The sequence below is a fragment of the Anser anser genome (genome assembly GCF_964211835.1).
Source record: "Anser anser genome assembly, chromosome: 14".
In the NCBI taxonomy this organism is placed as follows: Eukaryota; Metazoa; Chordata; class Aves; order Anseriformes; family Anatidae; genus Anser; species Anser anser.
This window is the reverse complement of record NC_139735.1, coordinates 10,251,739-10,272,453: the sequence shown is the minus strand read 5'-3', so window position 1 is coordinate 10,272,453 and position 20,715 is coordinate 10,251,739. Positions and strand designations below refer to the sequence as shown.

Sequence of the window (20,715 nt, the reverse complement as noted above, 5' to 3'; positions counted from 1 at the left end):
TGTTTTCAGAAGGGGCTACCCCAGGGATGAGTTTTGCCCAGGGAGGAGGCTATAAAGCAACGAGAAGCAACTCAGAGGGGGGATATGAGAGCAATTAAAAAAATGAACCTGCTTGACCCTAATTTTGCAAATCTCTGGCTGTCAAAGAACTTAGCCTGACTAATTATGTTTCGATGTGAAATTGTGGAATCATTACAGCTTTGATTACACAGGTCCCCCAGCTCCTGCCTGCCATGGTGCCTGGGTGTGTGTGCTTTCTAATGTCTTCTTTCATTTCATATTTGTTTTAGCCTTCCAGTTCTCCGGTAGTAACCAGAAATAGGCCTCCAAAAAAGAAATAATTGCATCCCACATCTGAGATGTGCTATCCTCAGCTGTCCTCCCACCGCCCTCCTTTCTCTTTCTCCTTTTGGCCTTTGGAGACCGGAGCCACTGCTGCAGTCAGGCAATTATCCTTCAAAGCTGGGAACTGCGCTGAGCCTTGCCAAAAACCGCTGCAGCCAGCGAGCAGCCAGCTTTGAACGCACGGTGTGGAAGTGCAGCCGCTTCCCCGTCAGATGCTCTCAGGGTAAGAGCAGGGCAGCTACATTGGAAACGAGAAGCTAATACGAGTGTTGGGTGGTTAGAAACCTGGAGTTCAGGCAGCAGATTAAGTGTAGTCTCTCTGATGTAAAATGTTTCTTTGGTTCCAGGGTAAGGCCTGGGGTATGAAGATTCAGGATTTCTGGGTGTTTCTAAAAATAGCATTTTCGAATTTGGTCAGCTCAAAATATACCCCGTGCTTTATTTTTATTTTTTGTTCCATTCTCTAACACAGCTGCTTACAGAGCCTGTGCCCTTTTTCCTTTATTAGTCAGACTGCCAAGATGCTCTGCATAGTATAAGAATAATTTGGGAACCCAAACCTTTATTGGGGTCCTTGCTCTGAGAAATCAATACGGGCTGCCATTCCCGAGCAACTCGGAAAACAAACCCGTGCCTGCAGCTCCGATAATCAGGAGCAGCTCTGCAGCGACAAATGAACGTGCCCAGCCTTGCACTTGTCGCTCTGAGCCGCTGCGTCCGGGCCCCAGAGAGGGCAGCGGGGCAGGGAGGACGCAGTATCCCTCACCTCATCCTCGTCAGCGACTTTCACGTTAACAAACCACCTTTCTGTGCCTGCAACAGAGCAGCTGGAGAAAACAAACAAAAGAGCCGGCTGCTGCAAAACACCACTCCCAAAATAGAGATTGTTACATGAAACAGAGCACCGGGAGGGAAGGCTGGTTCAGAAAATAGCTCGTGGCCGGCCTTTAAGCAGCTCGGTATTTTATGGTAAATAATGCAGGAAGGAAGGGAAACTGCAGCCTTGAAATGGATGTGCTGGGAGGTCTTGCCAGCACCTGAGATGTCTTTGGAGACCTTCCAGCGGCAAAGCAGCACACCGCAGGCATAACTAGTTTTTCTAACAACCCCCTTGGCCTCCCTGGCTGCTCGGAGACATGGACTGTGAGCGTTTGGGGGCGGTAGGAATGAGGTGGGGGCTGCAGGGGGAAGCCCTGAGCTTCAGCTCTCTGCCCCCAGCAGCCACTTGCGAAGGCACAGCGAGGGCTCCGGTGTCTTCTGTGCAAGTCCAGCTGTGGATGGGTGCACAGGGAGTAGCAGAGGGCAGGATTTGGGCATTCAGGGTTCAGAGGTGATGAGAAGCCCAAACTGCCTCGCTGTTTCATACGGACCAAGGGTCCTTCATTGCTCTTCTGTACCCCCAGACCATTGCAGCACCCCGGGAGTCCTGGCTGCAGCCAGCTGCCAGCCCGCGCGGTGCTGAGCCGTCTGAGCTGTGGGCATGGGGCTGCCCGCGGGCGTGGGTCTGCAGCTGGTGCCCCAAATTTCTTCTCTGGCAGCCTGGGATTGCTACCAGCTTTCCAGGATTTTGCCTTCCTGGCCGCCCCAGCTGAGCAATCATAGCTACGTCCCAAAATGACGTGGTCTGGCAGCACGGCTAATTGGGTTAACTGAGCTGATAGAGAGCAGGTATCCTGTGCTGCAACCACCTCGGCAGAGAGAAACACTGCTGTTTCTAGCTCTTGTTTGTTGGGTGTTATATATATGTATATTTTTTTCTTCTTCTTTCTTTCTTTCTTTTTTCCTTCTTAAATTTTATGGCAGTAAATTAAAAAAAAAAAAAAGAAAGAAAACACATCTTGAGCTTTAATGAGCAGGCGGCATCCTCAAACTAGGACAGAGCTGGAGACCCAGAGGGTGAGTGCTCTGTGACGAGAACAGAGCCGAGTTAGGAACAGGGCCACATGCCCCTGACCTCTTACCACCTCGCACAACAGTGTGGTGACATGAAAGCAGCACTTCACTTGCAATGACGAGAAGACTGAAAGCAAGCTAAAACTTTACTTCCGAGGCCTCTTTGTCCTCCGCTGGCACCATTCTAGGTGGCGGATTTAAAGCAGTGCTTGCACGAGCTGGGAGAAGTGCTGTGCTGCTTTCCTTCCACAAAGAATTGTTGCTCGTTACAGAAACGAGCAGGAGATTATTTCCTGTATAGATTTTCTGCATACTGCAAATTGTTTGTAGAAGCAGGCTGCGTGCTTCATCATAGTTCCACACTTGCAAATGTATCTTCACCGAGACACTAATGTCTGTCAATGTGCGTGTATAAGCAGCAGCGTTTGCATGCTTAATCGGGCACGTGGCCTTTGTTAATTAGGCAGTCAGCTAATGCTTTATGTCTGTGGGTCTGCATGTGCAATCATTTGCCCAGAACCTCATTAATTTTACTGGCTGCCCCTCCTGTTGGAGTTCACAAATCAAGCTGAGCATGCACACAAATCCCTTTGAGTGGGTTTCTCTAATAAAGCAAATCAGGCATCAGAGGAAACTCTCAAAGAATATTGAAAACAACAAAGCTATAAGGGCTGACCTGGTGATTTTGCAAAGCGGCTTTGTGCGATCAGATGGGAGCAGCTGAGAATTCCAGCTTGCAGCTAGGGGCAAGCAGGACTGCTCTGTCTTGTAGTTACACGCCGTGCATGTTTGTGTACATATATACACGTAAACACAAACGTGCTTCATCGTCCCCAAGAATTTTTGGTGTGTATTCAGTGTAGACGTCTCCTCGGAGACCTCTGCCTGTAGGACACAGCATCTGCCGGTCGCCGCATCTAAAGAACAGCCTCAGCTCACGATAACCCAGGTAGCAGGGACCTGGGCTGTACGGGTGGGCTGTGTGCACACAGCGGCACGCTCTTTCCATGTGCCCATTTTCACCAGTGACGCTCCCTCGACCTGCCCAGGAGAGAGGGGAAAGCAGTCAAGGGGCTTTCTTGAGAGTGGAATTAGAGAAATAATGCATTACTCGCCGTTCTAGGCCATGGTTGAATGCAGCAGTGAGGCCCCTGGGACTGGTGGTGCCTGTGCACATTTGCAAGGGATGATTTTTTCCGTCCTGGCGACCAACAGATTAGCAGGGTGGAGGTGTAGGATTCTTGCTTGCTTTTCCCTCTGCATTCTCTCAACTACAAAGCAATGAGAATCACTGGAACACAGCCTCAAAGCGATCCTGGGGTGAAATCCTCATTCTCACCGACTGCAGTGCAGACAGCAGCTCACTCAGGATCTTCCGGACATCGTTCCGCGAATTTGCTCCCTCAGACAGCCTTCTCTAGAGGCAGAAAGGACAGGTGAAAATTTTTCAGGAGTAGCAGCCTCTCTTTCCCTCCTTGCTGCCGGTGTGTTACGCTTCTTTGAGCTGCTCTGCCTGCATTATACACCTCTACTGGCGGAGACACAGCACGAGTTGTGCCTGTGCTTTTGCCATCTGCACTGCAGTCCCCATTACGGATGCAGCGCTGAGCAGCTTATTTCACAACTGGCTGAGGGAAGGGCATAAGCACGTGTGTGTGCGAGGGTATTCCTCGCAGCATCCAAAACTGCTTTGGGGGTTGGCAAGGTAAGCTGCTCGCTTAAATGTTCTCTGCAGAGGTAAAAACACCTGTTACCATCTGCAAAGGACCAGCCTGCAGCAGGGATTTGGGCACAATTAAGGAACGGGTTCGCCCTGCACCGTATAAAAGAGTGGCTGGATGCTTTTTGCATTCCTAAATTGAGCTGTTTGTCTGGGCTACCCCTGCGCTAGGGGAGTGTTACTTCAGTGCTGCAAATGTATGAGAATATAGGTGGAAAAGTGGCAATGGCATGGCTTGGTTCCACCTCTCCCTCTAAACTAGACTGTTACTGCTGTGCAAAGGGATGTCTCTGAAGTCATGAGGGAGAAGTGACAGTGGAACCGAGCTCTTAAAATAGAGAGGGCCTATTTTGTTTTTTTTCTTTTTCCCCAGCTGTGCTTGCATAAATCGAGACGTAGTTCAGACATCACAGGAGTTCCAATTGCCTTGAAAAAAAATTAAAAAAGCAGTTGTTGTGAAATAAACGTCTCTCTGCCCTGGCTGGGTTGCCGGGAGGATGGCGGTAAGAGAGACAAGCTGCTGTGTTTCAGCTGCCCCGAACCAGCTCCGGAAGTAATGTTTAATCAAAGCAAGCTGACATTTGTCTATTGAATTGTTATCAGAATTGCTTAGTCATTCGTGTGCCATTGTGTTGCAGAACGGGGAGCGGGGGATTTATTCAGCCTGACACGAGCTGCTCCCGGCTGTTTGCGTTTCCCCCGCCTGCTCCCTCCATTTGGCACTGCTGAACAAGTCACCTCGAGGCCAAGGTGCTGCCGGCCCCTGTGCACAAGGCTTCATCTTAGAGCATCCCGGGGAGATATTTTCTTCCTTATTATCACTCAGCACGCCTGATCTCCAGCCCCTTGGAGGAGCCAGGGGGACGGAGGGGTCTGCCTGCCGTTTGCTTACGTGCCGCCATAAATACCGCTAAAGACCTGCAGTAAACCACCACGTCCACCTTCGCTGTAAATAGGGTTGGAGGCTCGGGAGGCTGCCTGTGGGGTCCCTGAGCTGTGAAATCAGTTCTGGCGGGCCCCTCTTCTGCTGGGTCTGGGTTTTTAGGCTGTGAGCGGGAGGAGGAGAGGGGGCGTTGTTTGGGGTGGAGGTGTCTCGGTCGTGTGCGCGCACACGTGCGGGAGATGCAGACAGACAGACAGGACAAGACAAAGCAGGCGTGTTGCTGAACGCACGAGTGAGAAAGCTGGGGAAGGTGTAGCCATAGAAACACTGTGTGCTTAGGAGTGATGGCTCGGAGCGATATAGCCCATCTCTTCAGCCTGGGGGAGCCAGAATATTTCGGTGAAATTTTGGGTCTGCTCGTGTGCACCTGCCCTGGGCATGCAGGTGCATATTCTACACATGTCTGTGGCTGCTGGTGGATATACAGGTGTCCACGAGGACAGAAAGTGCCTGGATGGGTGGCATGGTGCTGTTTAAAGAGGGATATACTGATCTGAGAGGAAGGAGTGGGAGCCCCAGGCTTATCGCAGGGCTGAGAAGGGGCAGCAAAGCTGTGCCAGCGGACGTGGCTGAGCAGAGCGGGGAGAGATGAGAGGTGGCTACCCACAAACACGCCTGTTCCCTCTGAGAACAGAACAGTACCGTGGAAAAAATCCTCTTTCCTTCTGCAGAGAGAGGATCTTTGCACGAATGGTCACAGGGTGAGCAGGGGGTGTTCTCTGTGTGCAGGTTTATGCGTGGATTAAGCTGACCTGAGGCCGTGCTGCTGGGTCATGTGCTCTCCCTTGTGCCAAGAGCAGCTCTCCAGGGATCCGCCAGGTTAGGAAGCTGATCTCTCTGAAAACTAGCCCAGCAGAAGGGGAAAAGGCAAAGAGGTAGCTTTCCAATGCATTAGTTCCTTGCCTTGGCTGATGCTCATGCCAACAGAAGGACGAAGGTAAAGACAGGAGTGGGGGCGAAGTGGAAATGCCCCTTTTCCTGGCAGCTTGAACTAGAATCATCTCTGTTACAAAACCACTCATCCCTCAGCCTCTTGCGTCTGCCCAGAGAGAGCCAGCAGCTGGACTGAGGAGCACGGGGGGCACCTTCCCCCCCGGGGAAGTATCGCTCTCTTTGCTCAGTGGCAACATTGGGAAGTGAATTGGTCAGCATAGTGCCATCCCATACCTCTGGCTTCTGGCACAGCTTAAGGAGGATGATGTCCACGATCTCCACCGATTGCACCACAGCTCCAGCAGTCCCACAAGGGCTGGGGAGGAGTCGTGGGGGAGTGAGTGGCCATATAGTGGGCTGAAAAATCCTAGAATCTGGACAGGGAGGAAAGGCAAGCTGTAACAGCTCTCACAGCACACAGCGCGCTCCAGCAGCGTCTTTACAAACAAAATGGTGTGCAGAAAATTTGGGGTCTTCTTGGGGGCATCTTTCCAGGAAAAAAAAAAGTAATCTTTTGGGGTTTGCTCTTTTTGATGCAGTCAGTCCCTGTTTCGATATTGCCATGCCTGTTCTGTTGTCTAGTGAGTGTGCAAAATGGACAGGTGTCTGTGCAAATGGACACCACACACGCACGTGGTGCCACACGGGATTGTTCCATCGGTGCCTGGCAGGTCGCACTGGCTGATGACAGGGCCCCTGTTACCTGGACGGGACGAGCTGGTGGACCCATGCTCTTCGTCTTGAACCCGAGGCCAGGCTGGGGTTCCCAAGGCCGGACCTGGCTTTCTGCTTCCCTCTCGCTCTCCTCCGGTGTCTTCTTGTTCCTCCCCTCCGTGTGCTGCAGCCCAAACCCCAGACAATAACTGGAGGAAACCTCTGGCTGCATAGTTCTCATTCCTGGGCTGAGATGCGTGCGGCTTTGCCCTGGGTGGACAGAACTTGTGCTGGGGAATGAATACAGTCGGAGGTGGGAGCTCTGATTCTGACCTCTTCTTTTCAATGGTAGGCTGTACCTTGTATGGCCTTGCCGTGAAATAATTTCTGTGCTTCTGTTAAAGTTATTATGTTTTTTTTTTAGTGCCACAAGCATGGGGATGGTTGTCTAAGGGAAAGTGCACAGCTGAGACCTTAATTTCTTCTGAGTGAGCAAACAGCAAATGTGCTGCTTTGAAATGTCACTGGTTCCCCTATCAGGAATAAAATGAAACAAATCCAGGGTGGGTGACAGAAGAAAATCACAGATCTTCAAACTCTTTTCATCTCTTCTGAAAAAAATAAAAGTACCTCCAGAAGTTAGCACGAGGGATAATAAAGCTGTGCTTGAAACAGCCGTGCAAGAAAACACTGATGATTTAGCGGGCTACAGGAAATCCTTTTTCGCTACATGCACTTCTCTCTAATTGGGATGTGCGAGAACACTTCCCATCCTCTTTCTGGCAATGGGATTTATCCCGAATGAACATAACCCCCTGGTTATGTGCTCTCCGGGAATAGCAATGGGCAGGGGGAGCAGAGGCAGCCGTCCTTCGCCAGCTGCGCTTGGGCCTCATGGGAGGTTAACGTGCGAGCCGAGGAGCTGCGACCCCCAAAGCCCTGCCCTTGGTCCCGCTGTGACCTGGCTGAAGTCCTTCGTGCCTGTCTCCTCCCAGCCCTGCTCCTCGCAGCCGGGAGGCGTTACGGCATTTCATGGTAAACCATAAACCTCATTTCGGTTCGTCGTTGGATGCTGGCTGCAAACTGCTCCTCAGCCCAGCCCCAGGGGGTGTCTCTGCCGGCAGGGTGCACAGCCCCACCTTTCCCCTACTCATTCACCGGGCTGCCTCGATCAGACCAGCACGTATATTGGCTTTCTAGTGGCAAATATGCTGAGTGTAATTATAACTGAGATACCGTCTACCTTTTTTTTTTTTTTCAGTGCTTCCACACTATAGTAAAAATAACAATAGATGTTCTCATGCTTGCTTTGTTGTACCTGTTTCAGCTCTTAGCCCTCACCACAAATGACTATTTTATGCTCCGTGGCCCTGCAGCAACGTGGTGAGATCCAGAACCGTGCAGTCTGGGGCTGCTGAAACGCTGGGAGAAGTGGGGCAGGTGATGCCCGGGATGCTCCCGGGTGCCTGCTGGTGAAACCTCAGGGAAAGGGGGAGCTACCACGTGGCGCTGCCGCAGGGCTTGTCCTCACCGCCCTGCTGCTTGCTGGGGGTGGCCTCGCTCCGAGTCGTGCCCTGACTGAAGGCACGGAGAGCCAAAGAGAGGTTTTGTTATCTCCTGAACCCGTGGCTGGGGTCTGGGTAGGATCCTGTCAGGTGGGCCTGTGGCAGCTGCTGGCTGAAAGATGGTCTGGATGCGCTGCTGCAGCAGAAGTAAAAACCACCCCTCCCCACCCCCAAGATAAGAAATAAAATAAAATTGGCTTAAGTGTTCTCAGTATTGGTGAACACGTCCTTTATTTTGATGTCTCTCAGGAAAAAATGTATATGGGAAAGGCATCTTTTTTATACTTTCTCTGAAAGCCCCCGAAATGAGCTTGTTGTGTGCAGAGGGTCACAGAGGACAGGGTTTGCGTGTGCGTAGCAAAGAGCAGCAAACCTTGCCCGAAGTTCTGCCTTTACAGATTGAGACGTTTCCTCGCTTCTTCACTGAATTACCCAGAGCTTGTGGGCCTGGGAGGCTTGGGCTGGATGCTCGATGGGAACAGATGCTCTTCCAAAATTTCCAGGGCGTTTTGTTCCAGATTGAACCAGGAATAGCGTAAGAACAATCGGTCGCAGTGGCTGGCACCTCCCGGCCCTGGCCCCAGCCCCAGTGCAGGCTGATGCTGCAGTGAAGCATGCAGCACGGAGTGAGCTGGAATTCTCTGGGCCTTGGAAAAGGGCTTTTAGCCATGGGCCAGAGCCTGGAGCGGCTCTGCCAGTAATTCTCCTTCCTGGCTTTAGTAACTGGAGCTCCAGCGGGGGTGTGCTTTTTAAGGAGAAACTGGGTACTAGAGACAGGTCTTGTTTGGATCGTGCTGGGTATTTTCAGATTGGGCTCCTCTGGGGTAACGTTCAGCTCACCTCTTTGTACCGCATGATGCCCATGCTCTGGAGACATATTGATGCAGGTTTTGCAGCTTGGGTCCAGCTCTTCTCCAGTTCTGACTCTCTCCATCCCTTCTGTGCACGGGGAGGTGCAGCTCTTTGTCCTCAGTCTGCTCATTCACGTCCGATGCCAGCAGCACGTAACGGTCTTGTAAAAGCGTTTCAGGTCAGTGGGTGGCTAACAGATACCTTCAGTGGATAAACAGCTCTGGAAGAAACTCCCCTTTAGGATAAAGGGGGTTATTTAACATGCTACACAAGGTTGGGGAGAGCAAATGTAAGGCTGTAGCTTCCATTGTCCATCAGGGCTGCAGGTTATTTACCCGTGCCTTGTTCACTTGGGGTTCTGCAGAACTGCAGCTCATCAACTACCAGTCTAAAACACTAGTGAGGGTGTAATATCGGCACAAGCTGCAGTGACTGCCACATAGGTATACCCACACAGGCTTTTTCTTCATTGGATTGTGATGTCTCCCTCCAAAATGGGTTACCTTTATGCAATGCAGTGCAAGGTGCAACAAAATGTTTCTCTGGTCCTCCAGGCTCTGATTAAAGGATCTTGTCCTAAAGTGCGGTGGGATATTGTCACCAGACCAGGAGGATATCTTCCATAATACCCAAGCATTTTTAACAGCTTTCCAAAAGCTTCTGGGGCTGAGACATCAGAGCCGTCCTTTTTCCCATATTTTCTTTTTTCAAGCATATACGGCCAAGCCAGGTTCACACTGGCTGGTGCAGGGGGGTATATCCATTTCTCTGAGCCACAAAAGCTGCTTCCCTCCCTGAAGAGCTTTGATAGAGGAGAAGCTGGCTGCGTTTCCAGCCTTCTTCTCCCCTGGGACCCCTGGCAGAGGGGTTGGGGGTAGACCTTGCGCTCTGGCCATGCCCACTCCAGCCTGCTCCATCTGCTTTGGGACCGCGTGCACGACCAGTCCTCACCAGAGGGGAGGTTGAGGCTGCCACAAACTGTTCATTTCGGCAGCTTTCTTTTTTTACCCCTCTTTGTTAGCGCTGGGAGCCCTGCACCCTGGCTCCCATTAGCAGAAGCTGGCACAAATTAAAATCAAATTTAGCCTCAGTGTCTGCGTTCTCGGTGAATTTCACCTCGGCTGATTATTTTTATGGCTTGTTGACAAAACGGTACGTGTGTGCGGGGAGGCTATTGCGGGTCCCTGGAAAATGCCAAATGAGCCACTCTGGGAATGCTGAAGCCCTCACGCATCCCTCGGCGGGCACACGTGGGGCACGCTCGTGTGCCTGTGCTTGCGAGACAGCAGGGCCGGAACGGGTCATCCACCGCAATTATTTGTCTCAGTAAATGATTTTCTTTTCTTTTTTTTTCCTGGTGCGCGTGTTCTGGCTGCTTTGTCGTGATAACTGCATCTGCTGCTTCAGGCTCATCACCATCAGCCCCCCCTCGCCCCCTCCTCCGAGTTGCCAGGCAGCGGGCGGATGGCTCCAGCGCCCATTGGGAACCCATTACTCACCCCTTCGGGTGCTCGGGATTATTCACATTCTGCTGCCGGTATTTACGGTCACAGCTGCTGAAACGGTGTTTGCAAATTTATGCTGATTTGATTAGCCAGTTTAGTCATCGTAGCTTCTCGGAGCAGGATCTGGCCGTAAAATCGCTGTCTGCTGCTGCTCGCTAATGGCGTGGCACATGAAAGCACGAGCCCCGGCGCGGTGCAGGGGCCGGCAGGGACCATATGGCCAACCGGCGTCCCCCTTTACCATCTCCAGAAAATGTTATACCCTCTATGCACAGCAAAGGGTTATCAGCTCTGTCACACCACGAAACCACCCATTCACCTGAACGACACACCAGCAAGCTGGCAAAACCAGCCCTACCCCAGCCGTGCCGCTGGGTGCGTGCGGTTCCTTGCCACGCTCTGAGGCTGCCCTGCCCCTGGCAGAGCTGTTTGGAGCAGGGCAGCAGCCCGTGGAGTTGTGCTGCCATGGTTATACCCAACCTGCTCGGTTTTTGTTTCCCTTGGCTGCCCCGTGAGCTGTAGATGCAAGCCTTGGTTGCGCTTTGGACCTTTTCTTGAGCCTGATGGGTTTGGGGACAGCTCATCATCTGGCTTTCTGTGGGTGATGGAGCTCTCCCTGCAGCAGCCACAACAGAAAAAAGCTCACTCCACCTTAAAATCCAGACCATTGCCATTAGAAAAAAAAAAGGCAAAAAAATAGCCTAAAACCTTGTTTTCCCCCAGAGAGCTTTCTAAATTACTACCTCCACTATAGATATGTTTTAACCAGCTGTGTAATTCTGAAGCCTCTCTGGGTGAAAAGGAAGCATTAGTTTAATAACAAATAAGTACTGTGATGTGCTCTTAATATTTTTAGGGCACCTTTTGCACTGGCAATGTATCAGTTCAACCTCTTCTGGTGGTGGTTTGTGTAGCCTGGAGTTGGGAAGTGGCACTGTGGTAGATGTGCAGACATATCCTCCAGCTGAACTCCCTCCTTTTAACAGTGCTCGCTCTGTAGCCTGCCATCCACCATCCCCTGCCAATGCCACCATCTCAAAGAATCCTTTCAGAGACAGTTTCCTCATTTTCTTCCAAACAATTTTTTTTTTTTAATGTCTTCTCGGACAAGTGCACTCACACACTGCTGTGCCCCAGGTTTTTTCCTTGGTTTCTTTGAGCTTGTCCTCTTCTTCCCCTCGTCCCCCAGGCCTTTCAATTTCTTTTTAATGTTCTTTTGGCCTCCTTCCTGAAGAGTGCTGCATGCATTATGTTGCCTGTGGCTCTATCCAGGCGGTCTTCGAGCAGGGTTAAAGCAGTTTCTCAGCTGGGCTGTCAGGATCGGAGTCTCTCTGGCTGTAAGGCATCGGTAGTGCTACAGCTCCTGCTGCTCCCAGGTGGGACTGCGGGTGCCAGGGGACTACAGCCAGCATCTGCTTGTGTTGTAGGTGGGGTTGGCTTCCCTGGCTGCCCTCTCTATCTTCTATCATTAAGTGAATTGTAAATCAGTGCTAAGCTCTCTGCCTGGAGCCCCTGGATGCATTTCTAGGAGACTTTGGCAGGGCCAGGATAAGTCGCGATGGCCAGGTCTGCTGGTGCCACTTGTTTTCCTGTACAACTGCCATGATTTACCACTGTGAGCTTACTCTTCTGGCTCCTGTAGCATGCTGGGGCTGGCTTTGGAAGCAATATTGAACTGAAGAGTGAAGCAATGTCCCCCCCGAGCCCCCGTTCCGCACAGCCAGCTGCATCTCAAGGCTTCACCTCCCACCCCACCAGGGTCCCCCAGCGGGTCCCTGGTCAGCAGGGGGATGTCCCACTGAAAGGGGGTGAGAGTATCGCTGCAGAGGGGGAATGGCCCCTGCTCAGCGCTGAGGTGGTGCCCGCGTGAAGCAGGTCCCAGCTCTCTGCTGGGAGGACTGTACGGGGTGGCGGGGAGTGACGGAGGAGGAGAGAGGTCAGGGAGAACAAGCACCTCGTTACATTTTTGGGAGAGGGCAGCAGAGGAAAGGGGAGCGGGTGTTTGTAGTGGAAATGAGTTCATTAGCAGTCGATGCTTGGGTTTAGGAGGGCTGTTCTAGGAGAAGGAAGGTCGTGTAATGAGTCTGTATTGCTTTAAGCACTGAATTGTTTAAAAATGTTTAATATTTTGGGGCGGATGTGCAGCTCATGAAAATGAGGAGTGTCCCAGGGTTTTTAGGAAACTACTCAGCCCTGACGGTCATCATTTCACTAAAAAGGCAGCTGTCGTCTTCACCCCTGCAACGGAGAGAGGGCATCAGCCCTGCCTTGGGCAGGAGCTGCTGCTTCAGCCCTGGCCGTGGTGGCCCTGTGGCAGTGTCCCTGTTAGAGGCAGCCCAGAGTCCCTCTGCCAACACATTGGGGTCTTCAGGACAGTGGCACGGCTGAAGGAGTTCAGCTTTTTTTCAGAGGAGGGAATGGCCTGGTACAATCAGACAAAGCAGGGAGGGTCAGGCAAAGCCCAGGCGCCCAAGTGCTCCTGCTTTGGGAGGTGTTGCTGGGGGATTTAACAAAAAATTAAGGGGAGTGAGATAGCGTCTGTGCCCAGTTCAGTTCTTCAGCTGTCTGTCAACGTGGAGGTTCAAACTAAAACCATTTTCTCCAGACTGCGATGTTCCCCTCCCGGGTCAGAGATCCGCACGGTGGTCGCTTAGCTGTGGCTAGAAAAGCCCTGTTTGGTGCCTTCATTGTGTTGCATTTCAGCAAAATGTTGTGCTGCCTCTTTGCCACAAGCATTTAACACCTTACCCAGGGCTTTGTGTTCTCTGCTCTGAACCTCAAACTGAGCGAGGGTAGAGGGCAGGCTTTGGAGAAAAGCGCCCAGCTTTGCACCAGGTTTTGATCACGCTTACCCGTTCTGCACAGATTGCTTGCCCATATGAAGCAATTCCCCGTCTTGCCCGCATTAACATTTCCTGATGAGCCAGTGTGTTAATTTTGTGCTCCGTGGCTCTGTGCTCCCAGGCTGCTGCTGGCAGCGCGGCTGCCTCCCCTTCTGCCCAACAGCCCCAGCTCTCACCGGGCTCCGGGTGGAAAGCAAATCCAGCCCCCTTCCCCTGCCGGGCAGGTGGCACCTCTTCTCCCTCAGATTTCATCCAAGAGGAGCCTTTTGAGTTACCACCTCTTTAATTAGATGCTCACTGACTTGGTCGAGGCATAAAAGCCGTCTTGCAGGAGCTCGCTGGCACGGCACCAAGCAGTGTCCCCCATTGGAGCTGATAAATTCAAGGAGAAGCCGCCCTTTCAAGCCTCTGGAAGACTAAATACCAAGCCAAGATGTGATACTGCAAGGCCACGATAAGAAAGGGACCAAATCACAAACGCTGATTGCATGGGAAGAATGAAGATAGCGCGGGAGCCCTGTGCTCCAGCAGCAGCGATGCCCCGCGTGCATCTTTTGTCCGGCAAATCCTCGCAGCTCAGGTGGGAACCGCAGCTCCTCTGCATCCAGCGGGCACTGCTTCCCCTCCCAGCTCTGCTGTCAGAGCAGGGATACGGGAGCCAGGAGGGGGAAATGCCAGGGAGAGATCGACTCAATTAAAAATAGCGAGAAAGTCCCCAAAGCTCTGACACGGTTTTGTCAGACAGGGCTAACGACAGATGATGCTCGTGAGGATTTCTCACCCTTGGGAAACGCTTCGCGGTTTGTCATTGCTGGGTGCAGGGCAGCAGGGAAGATGCAAAGAACAGAAGAGGCCCGGGAGGAGTGGGTGTTGAGGGAGCCAGCCTCGGGCTGTTTTGTAGCAAAAAAAATCAACATGGCAATTGTATTAAAACTGCTCTCTCTCTTGCTGTTTGCTGACATTGCAACAGTGGGGGCAGGAAATGAAGCCGCCTCACTACAGCCCAGGCCAGGGGCTTGAGTCTTGTGCCTCAGCCCTTCTCCTTTCCCCCAAATCAGGAGACCAGAGGGAGAACCTCCTCCCTCCTCCCAGACAACGACACTCCGGGCTTCCCGAGCTTCAAGCTTTGCCCTGCAGCCAGGAGGGCTGTGCACTTGTTTGAAGAAAAAGGTGGAGTGCTGCATTTGCCCTCCCTTGATCCAGCAACTGGTGCTTCAAGAAGCATCCTTCCCACCCACCTGCCCCTTTGCCACACCTAAAATGTCACGAGCATTTCAGCAAGCCCACGGGGACTGGCAAAATTGCTGAAGAGCAGCGGCACTGTGATGCCATGGTGATGGTTGCTACTGAAAATCCTTTGCTAGGTGGGAGCAAATGAGGCAGGGAGCCTGCTCCCTGGGCTGGGGCGCAGTGCCCGACAAGAGCAGCCCAAGTCCTGGCTGTTAAACTGAGACTTTCCAGCTCCTGTTCTCTCCCCCGCCCTGGTTGGAGGGAGCGTGCTGCTTTTTGAAACGTGTGGTCAGCACCAGCTTTTGTTCCCTTCTGAACGCCTCCGGTAAAAAAGCCAAACGCAGCGCCCAAAACGCCGAGCAGCCACGATCCGTATTTCAGCGCCTCTGCTCACGCTGGGGCTGGGCTCAGCACAGCAAGCAGAAGGCAGGAGGTTTCCCTGCCGCCTGCCCTACTCTCCCTCTTCCCCCAGCCCTTGCCACCCTATTTCCACGGGGTGAGCCCGGCATTTTCAGCACAAGATCAAGTGGCCTGGCACGCGGGGCTGAAAATCAGCCCACGCTCCGACGCAAATCTTCCTTCTCCATCGCCCGGTGCCGCTGCAGGGCTGTATTTCAGTACCGTAGGAGAGCATGGGCTGGCTTACCTCCAGCCTGATCAATCCTCCGTCCAGGTGTAGTATTTTTACCTCACCTGTTGTGCTGCTAGGAGAGCGCTGAACTTAAGCAAAATATGCGTCTGTATTAATTTACACGACAATTCAGTGACTTGGTGACTCCCTTTTGGGTCCCTTCATTCAAGCTGCGTCTCTATGCAAATGATGTCTCCTCTGTCTGGGTAACGACAAGCTTTTAGTGAAAGGTTTGGAGGAAAGACGCTACATATTCTTTACAGTGCATCAGGACATCTTGTCACAGCAGCCTTGGTTCTCACTCATGCTTGACTTAAGCCATCCAGGCTCGCTTGCTGGGGGAAATGAGGGGGCTGTTATTTATTCCTGCCCATTTGTTACTAGTGGCAGTGCCTATCTGGGAACGCATGGGAAGAAGGAAGCTTCAGATCTTCCTCTGCAGACATGTTGGAGCAACGAGCTCTTATCAGATCAGCGGAGCTCAGATGCTCAGACAGAAAGATAGGCTTCCTTTGCTCTCGGCTTTTTGCATATCCTAATGAATCTCATTTGCTCGGCCCTGAAGGCAGGTCATCAAACGAGTCCGTCCCGCCGCCCCCAACCTCAGAGGGAGCTGCAGGGCGAGGTTAATAAATCAGCACGCCCAAGGATGGCTGCGCTCCGGCCTCCGGCCACTGCAGGGAGCGTTGTAGCACAGTCAGGAGCTCTGCGTGGTGGCGTTGCAGTGACTGCACCGTGTACAAAGGATGGGCTGAGCTCGGGGTTTGTGATTCGGACTCCTGGTCAACACACGTTGAGTCAGGCCAGGCCTGTGCGCGCATGTGGCTGCGAACCTGCCCCAGCCCAGGGCTGGTGCAAGGAGGCTCTGAGTGCTCTGTTGGTCTCCCACAACAGCCACTTCTTTCTCAACAGCTTTTCTTTAAAATCTGGGGAGTGGGAGGAGGAAAAAAAAACCACCTTCTTCTTCCCTTGCATTTTGCTGCGTTTGCTCACGCTCATGGGATGTAAAATACAGACAAGATGGCAGAGCGGAGTTTGGAGCAGACAGGACGCTAGCAAGATCTGTGCCACGACGCCGTAACTCACACAAGCTTTGCGTTGATCTCTTGCACTTCTGTGAAATGTTGTCAGTGTCTCCAGTTCACTTACAGGATAGCCGAGGTGGAGGATTGTGCTGACCTGCCCCAAGTCACTGAGCAAGTGTTGGCCTTGCACAGAGATGGGGTCACACCTGGGGGCTTGCCTCAGCCCTCTTTTTGGTGCTCAGCTGACCACAGCTAACCCCAGGGAACTGCTGTGGGCTTGCACATCTCAAAGCCCACTCCTTTTTTTAATTTTTTTTTTTTTTCTGGGCCGCTGAGATGCTCTGAGAGCACAGAGGTGGTGAAATGCCCCTGCTTTGTGGTTGCACCTCTGCGAGTTCCCCCTCTGGGCACACAGGGGCCATGGGGAAGCCTGCACTTTATTTCCGAGGGGTCACTGCTCATATCACACAGCTCTCGAGCTCATTTTCTATTTTTAAGCATGCTAAAATTGCATCCGTACCACAGAGCTCGTTGGGCATTCAGGCTCCCCGCACAACAGGCAATTTGCTGTGCCAGTTCCAGCTCTGTGCGAACTCTAAGCCCAGTCAATCAATGTTGTCTCCACAGAGCAGGAAGAAAAAAGCCACATCTATTGTACTCTGTCAGCTTCCCTAACCACTTCAAGCCATTAGCTCTGAAGGCTGTTCAGCTACATCCATATAAAATGCATCCTGCCCTTCTATTCCTGGTAATATGCTCTAGACTCATTTTTTATGCTGCTTTCAAAGTTCACAGGCGATATATTGGTACCAGAGACGTGCTGGCCCTTTGGTGGGCACTCCGGGAAATGTCTGAAGACAGTGAGCACCTGATTTCCCCCGTAACTCTCCCGAGATTTATGTGCCACTGCAATGAGAATGAGCATGGAGCAGCAAATGGACATCAGAGATGTATAGCTCTGCCCATGGCTTTGGGAGAGGATGACCTTTGCATTCTTGCATTGCGCTTGGAATAGGTGGGCGAGGAGAAAATAACCGTGGGTAGCTGCGAAGCCGAGCTAAGCAATCCGAAAGGATCAGCAGAGCTCTGGAGAGAAGCAGGGAGTTTGGGTCATTTCTTAGGTTTGTGGTGGGGGGCAGTTGGTGACTGAGTGGTTTGCATTTATCAGTGCAGTTCCTGGGGCTGACTGCCACGTGAACACAGTGCCTGGGAGATGTTTCAGCCTGGGACCTCAGTCCTGGCCACCTGTAAGGCCCAAGGGGTGTGCTGTGGGTGCCAGGGTGCCCACCAGGGTTGGGCTCCACACTTTAGGTACGGCACAGACGAGATGTCTTAAGGTGCTTTGGGGAGCTGGACAGCAGACTGAGTTATCTGTATAAAGCTGACTTTCCTTTTTCCCGATTGTTCTGAGCTTTTGGGTTCGAATCGGGCAGCGATCTCTCTGCGACGTCACTCGCCTTTGGAATGAACTTTCCAGGTGAATGCGAGTCCAGGAGGGAGCCGAGGGCTCCTGGTGCATCACGCTGCTATAGTGCAGCACAAGCACTACCCACAGCCTGAAAACCCGTGTCAGCAGAGTGTGAATGATGCCAGGGACATGCACTAAAGCAATTTGTGCTGCAAGGGGAAGCAGTCCAACCGGAGATGTTTTTTTCTGTGCTATTTAAAGATAGAGCATGTGTGTGCCTCCAAGTAGATATGGGAGAACACAGGTCCACAGGGGACCTTGCTACCACGTATCACAGCTTTTAAATAGGTTTATAGGCTTCAAACTGGACCCCAGCTACTGCTGTTTACATTGCTAGTATTGTCATTGCACCCATTACTTGGTATTTGTGCTGCTGCACAGGAGGGTGAACGTGGCTTCTGTCCTGTGTGCTTACATGGACCTCTACTTGAACTTTATTTTAAAATGCCTTAGGAGTCCATTAACTGCAAGCTTCGGTCATCTCGCAGCAATCCTGTGCCTGGGTAGTAGATGCCACATAATATCAGTAGATAGGGTACAATTTTAGCTCCCTAGGTCACTTTCCAAGTTGGAAATAGGCTATGAAATCCTGTGTGTAATAAGACAGCTGGGACTTACTCATCTGGGCTCTTGCAGAGGCTCTTTTGGTGCTGTGGTTTCTTTCCAGAGCGATAAAGCAGAAGTAGTTGGTGTTAATTTCACGGAAAGTCCCAGCACCCTCTTCCAGATGTATAAGCTACCACGTACTACAAGGAGGCAAAAAGCAGGGCTGTAATATCCAGATCTGGAAGCATTCTCCATGTGTGCGTTGCTAACTGCGGCCTCTCCCAGCCGCATCCCGCAGGTAATGGTACACTGCTCGGCGTAATTAGTGATTACGGCTTTGTGCATCCCGAACAGATGATGTGGCCATGCATGATTTATGCAGCACGGAGGCAGCTTTGTACGCGGCTGGGATGTGACGTTGGTGCCTCTTTATGTGCCTCCGCAGCACAAGGCAGGAGCTTAATGAGGAGGTAATTCATGTCCTGGCTGCTCGGCTGGCTTTGCTGCCGCAGGTATCCGCGGGCCCACGGAGATGTCCCCGTGTCATTCAGCCCTCTGCTACCCACGGAGTGACCTGAGGGGAAGGGTGCTGTGCAGGGTGCTGTTTCACACAAGGGCCGAGCTGCGCAGTGGATTCACGGCCGAGCTGGGGGCTGAATCCTGCCAGCGGTGCTGTGTGCTCTGAGCTCTCCCCGAGGGCTTCCCCACGGGTAGGAGGACGAGGAGGCAGCCAGGTGTGGCACAGCCTGCACCCCCTGCCCTGCCACTTCCAGACACGTTTCTTTCTCCTGCTCTGCTGCAGGCATTTGCCTCTGGGCTTGGCCTGGCTGGTGCTTAGCTCCTCCTCGCCAGCCCCAGCAAAGAGCTCGAATGAGAGCTGCAGGAGAAGCCTCGCCGCAGCGCTGGCTGTGTACAGGGGCAGTCTGCTTCAGGAGCTCCTCATCTCCCACCCCTCCAGGTGTTCAGCACACCTGGCTTTGTGTTACTGCAGTCAGCACTAACTGTAGCAGGTCCATAAACAGAGTTCCCCTTGGCAAATATCGGAGTCGTTTGTTGGAGGAAAAACCCTCCTCATTTGGAAAAGCACCACAGAATTTGTGGACAGCTTTGCCTTCTTTGGCAGCACTGCTTGTGACCACTTTTCCACCTGTACAGGTCTTGAGTTTCCTAGGGAAAATGGGTGACCAAAGAGGAGAAAACATAAAGGAGCGGACTGGATAATTTATTTATCTCTGACAGCTGGGTGCATATGGATTGCTCTTTAAAGGGAAATACAGGGAATAATGGCTTGGACTCACGATAAGGGAGATTTATATTTTATAAAGATTGGGAATGTTGCTTTAAAATCCAGTTTGGTTATCCTGATGGAAGTTGAGTTGGAAACACCTACAGAGACACAAGGAGGGTGGAACTGGAAGACACTGGGGGAAATCCTGGCACCATTGCCGGGGTGCCCGTGCCCGGCCAGAGACACGCTGGGGATCGGCTCCTATCGCTGCTGTGCCCTCCTGCCGTGCCCTTTTTCTCACTGGCAGGAATAGGGCCAGACGCCCATCCCGCCGTGCTTGGTGCAAGAGGGAGGCATGCTGCAAGCCCCTGCGGCTGCGAGCTCGCTCCCCTTCTTCTCGCCTTTCTACGTGCCCAGCGAAGGACCGTGCTTCCCACATCTCCTTTCCCCTTTTCCCAAGCTCCCAATGCGGGCACTCAGCAGCTGGAGGCCTCTCCCTGGCCTCTCCTCTGGACTCCTCCATGAGGAATTTGATGGGGAGGTTGCCGGGCTGGCTGGGATGGTGCCCGGGTCTCGCCGTTGTGTGGGGCTCATTGTTTCCACAAGCTGATTTCATTCCTCCCCGTGTGTGTGCGTGTTGGAAAGCTTGCTTTGTTTTCTTTTATTTTGACACTGCTTAAAAATAAACTCCAATCTGCTAAAAATTTGGCATTTCCCTCCCGCTGGCTGGGTGCTGACACGTTCCCGTGGAAGGGTTTGGATTCGGGAATTGCACAGGAGGCAGGGTCCGAGGGGGGAGAGCCGGGCTTTGCTCTGGGGGTGCTGGGCGTGCCCGTGGGCTCTGCCAAGCGTCACAGGTGAAATCCTCATCCTTCAGGTGACTGGGGATTCTCCACAGCCCTGCTGCGGCCCTGGGGGCTCGCTGAGGAGCCTTGTGGCAGGGTTTTGGTCTTATAAAATGATAGGAAACAAGATTAAGCTCCCAGGCCTGCAGGGATATCAGATCTGAGTGTTTTTTCCCAGTTCTGGATCAGCTGGAGCTGAAGAAAGAAGCCCTGTGGCTCCTGCCTTCACTGTGGGCTGTGGAAGCATTCAAGGTATGTGAGGAATAATTGGATCAGGGCTGCTCCTGATCTACTTAGTGTGAGTATTTCTAGAGATGAAGCAGTGATACTCGTGTCCTCCTTCTCTGGCAAATACTTGAGGCCCAGTGGGATGCGGGCTGTCAGAGCGGCGTAGGATACCTGCAGCCTTCTTGCTGGGCTGAGACCAGCAGCATTGCAGAGAGGAAAGGCTCTGGGGTGAAACCTTGGCTGTGCAGACCCCTGACACAA

At 52.4% G+C, this 20,715-nt stretch overlaps 1 protein-coding gene across 1 annotated transcript in view; it reads left to right on the top strand.

The window, feature by feature from the left end:
* The window catches only part of BNIP1 (BCL2 interacting protein 1), a 213,849-nt gene extending 193,764 nt beyond the window's left edge, over positions 1–20,085 (top strand). Inside the window, exon 13 of the mRNA XM_083798724.1 lies at positions 291–20,085. The gene's annotated coding sequence lies outside the window, so the exon portion shown is untranslated. The remainder of the gene's footprint in view (positions 1–290) is intronic.
* Positions 20,086–20,715: the final 630 nt, after the last annotated feature.